The sequence below is a fragment of the Cibotium barometz genome, chromosome 51 (genome assembly GCF_041138505.1).
Source record: "Cibotium barometz isolate CiBa-2024 chromosome 51, ASM4113850v1, whole genome shotgun sequence".
In the NCBI taxonomy this organism is placed as follows: Eukaryota; Viridiplantae; Streptophyta; class Polypodiopsida; order Cyatheales; family Cibotiaceae; genus Cibotium; species Cibotium barometz.
The window spans coordinates 18,343,343-18,351,023 of NC_141096.1; positions in this window are offsets into that span (position 1 = coordinate 18,343,343).

The following is a 7,681-nucleotide window of genomic DNA, read 5'->3' on the forward strand; positions in this document are numbered from 1 at the left end:
ATCAGTGCAAGGGTAAGCTCATCGACTCCACAATAAGATCAATAAGCCAGGGCACTTTTCTCCCACTGGGTTTTTCCCCTCGGCTATATTCGATGATTGGCACCAATAACAAATTTTATTCCTTTCTTTTCTTTTCTTGTTTGTTAATAAACATTTTGCAGAGATCTCATCTAAACAAGAGCATACAACCACGCCCCAATAGTCCACCTATCGTGCACACAAATTAGGAAGGGGGGAGACATGCAATGCCTACAAAGAGCAAAGAGAAGCAATCTGCACAACATCAGCAATGCATCAATGCAAATGCACAACATCAACGAGCACTACAACAGGTGTATTCAAATCATAATCTTTTGTTCTTTATGTGCTTTTAACTTTTGGATATATTGTTTGCATGTTCACACACAGTTGGCTGGTTTAAGTTTTAAATTAGTTGTTAAAATGTGGTGAGTGATTTCTAGATTCTTAGAGGACTTAGTAGAAGGTATTTCTATTTGAAGACGGTGTAGGATATATACCAACGGAGTATGCCAAGTTCTTATGCTCTCGAAGTATATTAGTTATCCCTAGTGGTAGCTACCTCTTAGGTATGGGCTAGGTGCTAGGATTAATAAAAAAATTACGAAAATCATGCCCTAAAAAATATATACAAGTGAATCGAGACATGACGTGTCTACAGCCATGTGGAATGCTTGGTAGGACCTGGGGTTGTCTTAGCACCTTGGGGCCAATGCCTTGGTTTCCATGGGGTGAACACTGACGTCTAAAAGATTCAGAAAAAGACCTTCAAGGACTCTATCGCCTTGATAGATGCTGGTAGGACTTTGGGGTACATTATGGGCCCTCGAGACCGATGCCCTCATCTTCATGGGATACTCCTTATGTCAAAAGAAAGAAAAGGGTCTATCGCCCTTGAGATACTTAGTGGCCTTTAGATTCTCTTGGCGAAGGTCTCTTGGCCATTGCTTGGGTCTCATTGGGATGGAACCTTCCTCGTTATTCATCTTTTACACACACACACACACACACACAAAAAAAAAAAAGAGAAAAGAAGAAGAAGTCCAACCACCATTGCTCATATTTAGGAGTAGGTTTGCCACTTAGGAATAACTTAAATACTTGTAGGACATTGAGACTGTCGTCATAACCTGTGGTGTGCAAGCACACTTGCCTTCGCATAGCACTATCTACCACTTAGTCTCACTTTGACTAGTCTTTACTCACCTCTTTTAGCACTCTTTAAAACTCTAATCAGCCTTTCACTTGTATGCTCACGTGTGATTGTCATTGCTGGTTTTTTTTCAATAAAAGGTTTTACTTGTATCCATTGTTTTTTGCAGCTTTTGCTTCTACCGCGCTCGAGGACGTGCGCAAAATAGGAAGGGGGGAGTGTTGCGTGACGAGTGGTGATCACAAAGATGCAAGCAAGAAAACAAGTGACATTCTTATTTAGGGCTCTTGTAAAGAGTTCCAAGTTGTAGATGAGTGTGGGAGTGGGCTTGAGAATAATCCCACATGGGAAGTTTTGGGAGTTTTAGAGTTTTTGTATAAAAAGTGGCTCATTTGAGAGCTTAGGTACACTTTGGGCTAAGTTCATGCAAGAGCTCCTTTGAGAGAGCTACTCTCCCTCTTCTCCATGGAGGTGAAGACTCTTCTCTCACCCCATCTACATTTTTGTATGAGATAAATCTCTTCATTGAATCAATAGCAATGTCATGAGTCTTTCTCATCCTCTTCTCTAATAATTTTACTCTTATGCATGCTTTTAGTATTTCGTTTTTGAGTATGTGGGCTAATTTGAAGCTTTCATGGAAGCTTGATGCTTGAGTGTGTGCATGCTTGAAGGAAGATAGGAGTGGAGTGAGTTCTTTCTCTTTGCTTGTGTGCATAGTGATTGTGTTCCTCTTGCTTGTATTTGTGAATGAATGGGTGTGTAAGAATGAGGGCAAGTTAAGCTTGTGTGTGCTTAGTCTAGTGTCATGTGATAGTAGCCATAAGCATTCTCTCCATTTGTGGATAAGCTTTTGTGCACCGGTACGGGTTGAATCCCTAGCTCCGAAAGGGACGCAAATCCCATTGGATTGAGCTACACATGGATCATGCTACTCTTGCTACAAGTGAGAGAGTTTTCTGTCTCTCCAAAGACCCTACATTCCAATAGAAAAATGACCACTAGGAGGAAAAAGAACCGCAACAAGCAAACTAAGAGTGCATCCACTAGTTCTCAAGAAGTCTCTAAACAAAACATGAAGGATCAAGCTTTTACATCCCAAGAAGTGCATGAGGAGCATCAACCTCAACCTGGGCCTAGTGCTAAACAAGATGAGGCTAGTACAACCGAGGATAGTTCTAGGGGTTCTGTTTTTGTGGATAAGGTGAACGAGACTCTAGATGCCATCATTGATGCTCATAGAAGTCGCATTGCAGCATTATATGAGCTACCCAAGAAGCTTCAAGAATACCCAAACCCTCATGAAGGAGAAGATCAATCTAGCTGTACATCAGCAACTCATTAGGGAAGCTCAATCAATACTTGAGGGCCCACCTCCACCTATCCCTCGGGGCCCAACCTCTCTTAAGCCAACATTAGAAACCATACCAGAAGTGTCATCAAGCTGGGAAATGAAAAGTGAGCTGATCTCACATAGCGAGAAGTCTGCACCAATTGACACCCCATTGAAAGAAGACATTCTGCCACCACCTAGTCTTGCCTTCCCATGCAATGATGAAGTTATTGATGCTAACGAGGACATGGCAAATGAGATGTGGGCAGCAGTTCATGAGAAAGTTAATGAGAATATGTCCTCTATTATTTCACCTCCATTCTCTGAAGTGGATTTTACCAGGGGCACATAAAACAACTTAAGACGCCCAAGCATCCAGGAGGAAGTTCAAACAATTGTTTCTCCTAGAAGTAAGCATACAATGAAAACCTTACCATCTTATTTGGGAGAATATGAGAACTGTTCTCAAACCTTGAGGATATCCTCCATGCATAGAAGGTTGACAAAGGAGATGGATATGGGTATCGTGCAAGCTACTTTGTAGCACCAGTGGTTGTACCTTACCTTTGCTTGATTTGATAAAGCTTCGACCAGAGTTGTGGAATGATATTGCCACATGTTTGTCAGAGCAGGTATTGCTACAAAAGGGTCACCATCAATGTACTATATATCCTGAGACAAAGCATGTTATGCCAGTTCCTATCAACAACAAAGTAGGAAAATTTTGTGAGGATGATCAAGGAAATGCTACCCTCCCATTAGAAGTGCGAAAAGTAGCTTTAACTGCAATACTTGATAGTGGTGCAAGAGTGGGCATTGTGATAAGGTCCATTTGGGAAAAGTGGGGAAAACCAGCTATTAGGAGTATAAGGATGCGCTTGCACAGCTAGCAGATGGAAGTTTAGAACATCCCATTGGGCTGCTAGAGAACATATTGGTCACCACATGTGGGATTGAATATGAGCACACATTTGCAGTAGTGGATTTTGGAAAGCATCCAAACTATGAAGTGATATTGGGTAGACCATTCATGTGAAAATTTTAAATGATTCAGGATTGGGGATACAATTATTTGTACCTCCGACATGATTCTGTCATCACAAGGGTCAACCTAAAGAATCACTCATATCGTGATGTAACAAGGTCTCCAATAGATGAGTTTGATTCTGCTTCATCTGAGGGCTCAAGAGTTACATTGTCAGATGGGCGAGAAGATCTGTGGATGTGTGGAGCCTCATGTAAGGATTTCAACACTGAGAGACTTAAGGGTAATCGAAGTGTATCAGATGAGGCATACATTCCACAACCCTTCCCTGAGCACTTAATTGATCCCCTAGAATGGAGTCATGTCCTTGCAACATTATCGACATGTGCTTTACCTAAGCCAATTCAATTTTATGACTTAGATGGATATGACATTATTCCTATACGAATGGTACAACCATGTGACCTTCTAGATGATTTGTACTATGGGAATGCATCCACAACAGCACTGCATGTAGAGGAAGTCTCAGTGGGGAGGATTTAACACTCAAATCTGCTAATGATGCTGATAAGGAAGATGGATGGGACTCTAATTTTGATGATGATGTGATAATCCTTGAGGAAGAGTTAGGAAAGGCATGCCTACTCGGGCCAATCTACAAGAGGGGCAAGGATGGCAACTTGCGCATGTGTGTATGTGAAGCTAACTACTTGAAAATCTTGACTCATGCACATGCAGGTGTTGGGGATGGACACTTTTCGGGCAATACCATAGCTAAGTTGATTAGGTGGTCTGGGCTTTGGTGGCCAACCTTACAAATCAATGCCGAAGAATATGTAAAACGTTGTGACGATTGTCAAAGGGCCAAACCTCCCATCACAAAGGACAATATGCCATTGTGACGATGTCAAAGGGCCAAACCTCCCATCACAAAGGACAATATGCCATTGTGGCCTATGTTAAGCACACGTGCTTTTGCCAAATGGGGTATTGATTTTGTCGGTCCCATTAAACCTCCAGCTCGTCACACGCATGATGCCGAATATATTATAGTCGCAAACTGACTATTTGACCAAATGGGTAGAGGCAAAGGCTACAGTTAAAAATGATGCCAGAACCATAGCCAAGTTCTTGTATGAGTACGTGCTTACACGCTATGGCTTACCTATTGAAATCGTTAGTGATCAAGGTGTGCACTTTGTGAATGAGGTCATAGAGTTTTTACTTCAAGAATTTTTGGTAATTCACAAGCGTTCTGCACCCTATCATCCCCAGACCAATGGTCAAGCTGAGAGTACTAACAAGATTCTCTGCACAGCACTCACAAAGATTGTTGAGGGACATAGGACTGATTGGGAGCAAAGGTTGCACTCAGTTCTTTGGGCATATAGAACAGCCTATAAAACATCTGTGGGCACAACCCCATTTGAGCTTGCTTTTGGGCTAGATGCAATTCTTCCCATTGAATTTCTTGGACTGGACTGGTCATGAGCTTTCACAACGCATTGATGAATTGGAAAAGCTTGATGAGACCCGCTTATTGGCGGTAATGGGTATGTATGAAGAGAAGAGGAGACAAAAGCAATGGTATGATCGAAATGTAACAACTGGCCGATTCAAAAAAGGGGACCTTGTGCTCTTGTACATACTTAAGAAGCATAAGCGAAAGCTCAAGAAACGTGGCCTAGGACCGTTTGTGAGTAATGAGCTTACTCCTAGTGGTGCAGTGCGTTTAGAGACACTAGAAGGTGAGCAAATGCCTAACTTCATTAATGGAAGTCATCTCAAGAAATACAATGAACCACTAACTGAAGCCATGCTTCAACAAATGCATGCTGCCAACACACGGAAAGAAGCACATGACCTACTTAACCGTCAGGCTCAAGAAGAAGCTAAAGCTAGAGTTGCAAAAGCCAAGGAGCGTCGCAAGGCTTCTGTGTTGACCTTAGAGTTGGCTACTGATGAACAATATGTCGATCCTTTCAATATTCAAGTGTGTCTTCATCTTCATGAGACTACCTACTTTGTCTCTGCCTTAATTGACTCTGGTGCAGATTATAATGTTCTCTCATTTGACACATGGGTAGCCTTGGGACAACCAACACTTGTGCACATTCCTATTGACTTACGAAGCTTCTCAGGTGAAGATAACCCTATAGAGGGAAAATGTGTCATTATGATGTCCATTCTCAGGATCACCAAATGTCAGTTCTCTCTTATGTGGCTAGTAAGTCTAGTAAGTCCAAGGCAGTGGTAGAGGTTGTTCTTGGTCGATCATGGTTAAGTGCTACCAATTGTTCATTAGATTGGAAGAATAAACAATACAAATTGCAAATTGATTCTGATTGCATCTTGGGATCTGCTGCTCCACGAGCTTTATCATGTCAAAAGGGTGGTATTTCTACCTTACACAACCCACTTTCAAAATCTGCTCTTGAAGCTCCAAGACAAATGATGTGGATAATCGATGAGTCCTCAAGTGAGGGCCGTGGCTGGCATGTTCCAACTACTCTAGTCACTGCTCAAAGAAGGCCAGGCAAGAAGGAATTGTCAATTTGGCTACCCAAAGATGCATACAAACTTGTACCATCTAGCCTAGTTGCTAAACCTCCTAAAAAGCACATCTTTTCCAAGCCTAAACCTCAGATTGTTACTCATTGGGTCCCAAAGCATGTTCTTAAAGCACAAGGCTATTATGAGGGTGCAACAGCACTTTGGCTTCCCAAATGTCATGGTTTGCTAGAGCCAGAAGAGTGTATCAATAAGATTCCAAAAGCCACTCTTGGTTTTTCATATCAGTGGTGGGTGCAAAGGAAATCAACACAACCTCTTCAAGATAGGATAGGTGGTAGTGATAGTACCTACAAATCTCCTTGTGTTGACTTTCCCCAAACATGTATTGAATCACCAGTTGTCCCAACTTCTCCTTGTTACACAATTCCACCATGAACTTGTGTACCTAAGACAAATCCAACTTTACATGAGTCTCTTTTGAGCATAGATTCTAGCACTTCACTGCCTAAATCCTCTTATCTTGCTTAAATTCCTCGACAATTGCTATCCTTCCCACCTCTTAAGAAGGACATACCCAAAACCAAAGGTAAGGCATTAACACTACAATTGAAGCTCTTTGGTAGATCACTGTTTGAATAGCCTCACTTTTATTAATGTGGTTCCTTATGCCTTTACAGGATTATGTTCTTTTTGAGATGATCTTATCTACATTGTTTTTGATAGGGATTGTAATGATGGATATGAGTGTATAAAGTTTGAAGTTTCTAAATTTCATTGTTCTACGCCCAAATACCTCCTGATGGATACTTGGCGAGATACATGTCCACCATGCATTGACCCTGATAGTACTCAACCTGAACATCGCGGGGATTATAGTGCTCCTCCTTTTCAAACTCATTCTAGGTACTCTTATGCTCCCTTAGGTGAAATTTGCTGTGGGCATCACTTTGTCACTTTATTCTATCAACAGCATCATCCATTTCCACATTGTCAAGAGTGTGCACGACTCGTATTAGGGGAAGCTTCACACATTTGTTGGCTATGCCGCTCTTACTTTCGACAATGAAACAAATTGTGGGAATTACACCCCAACGCCATAACCTTCTTGATGTGAGAGTACCAGACCGAGGACCAAATCAACGTAGATTACCTGAGGAGGTTCAAGCACAACAATGGAGGGATACTTGCATAAATGACTTGCAACCACCTATTTTGCAAGCCCTTCTTCCCCCAGCCTCAACATGTTAATTTTGGATCACTATGAGCACCTATATTGAGCAATTCCAAAATCGGAATTGTCTGCTTAACCTTCCCATAGAACCAATGCCATATTTTAGCGAGGAAGCACTCCTTCTCTACCACCTTCTCCAGAGGTCGGCTTTTGTACAGGGTTGTCCTTGCATCCTGAAGTGATTGATACCATCTTTCTAGCAGAAGTGGACACGGATCCACCGCCAGTGCAAGGGTAAGCTCATCAACTCCACAATAAGATCAACAAGCCAGGGCACTTTTCTCCACAATAAGATCAACAAGCCAGGGCACTTTTCTCCCACTGGGTTTTTTCCCTCGGCTATATTTAGTGATTGACACCAATAACAAATTTTATTCTTTTCTTTTCTTGTTTGTTAATAAGACATTTTGCAGAGATCTCAGCTAAACAAGAGCATACAACCACGCC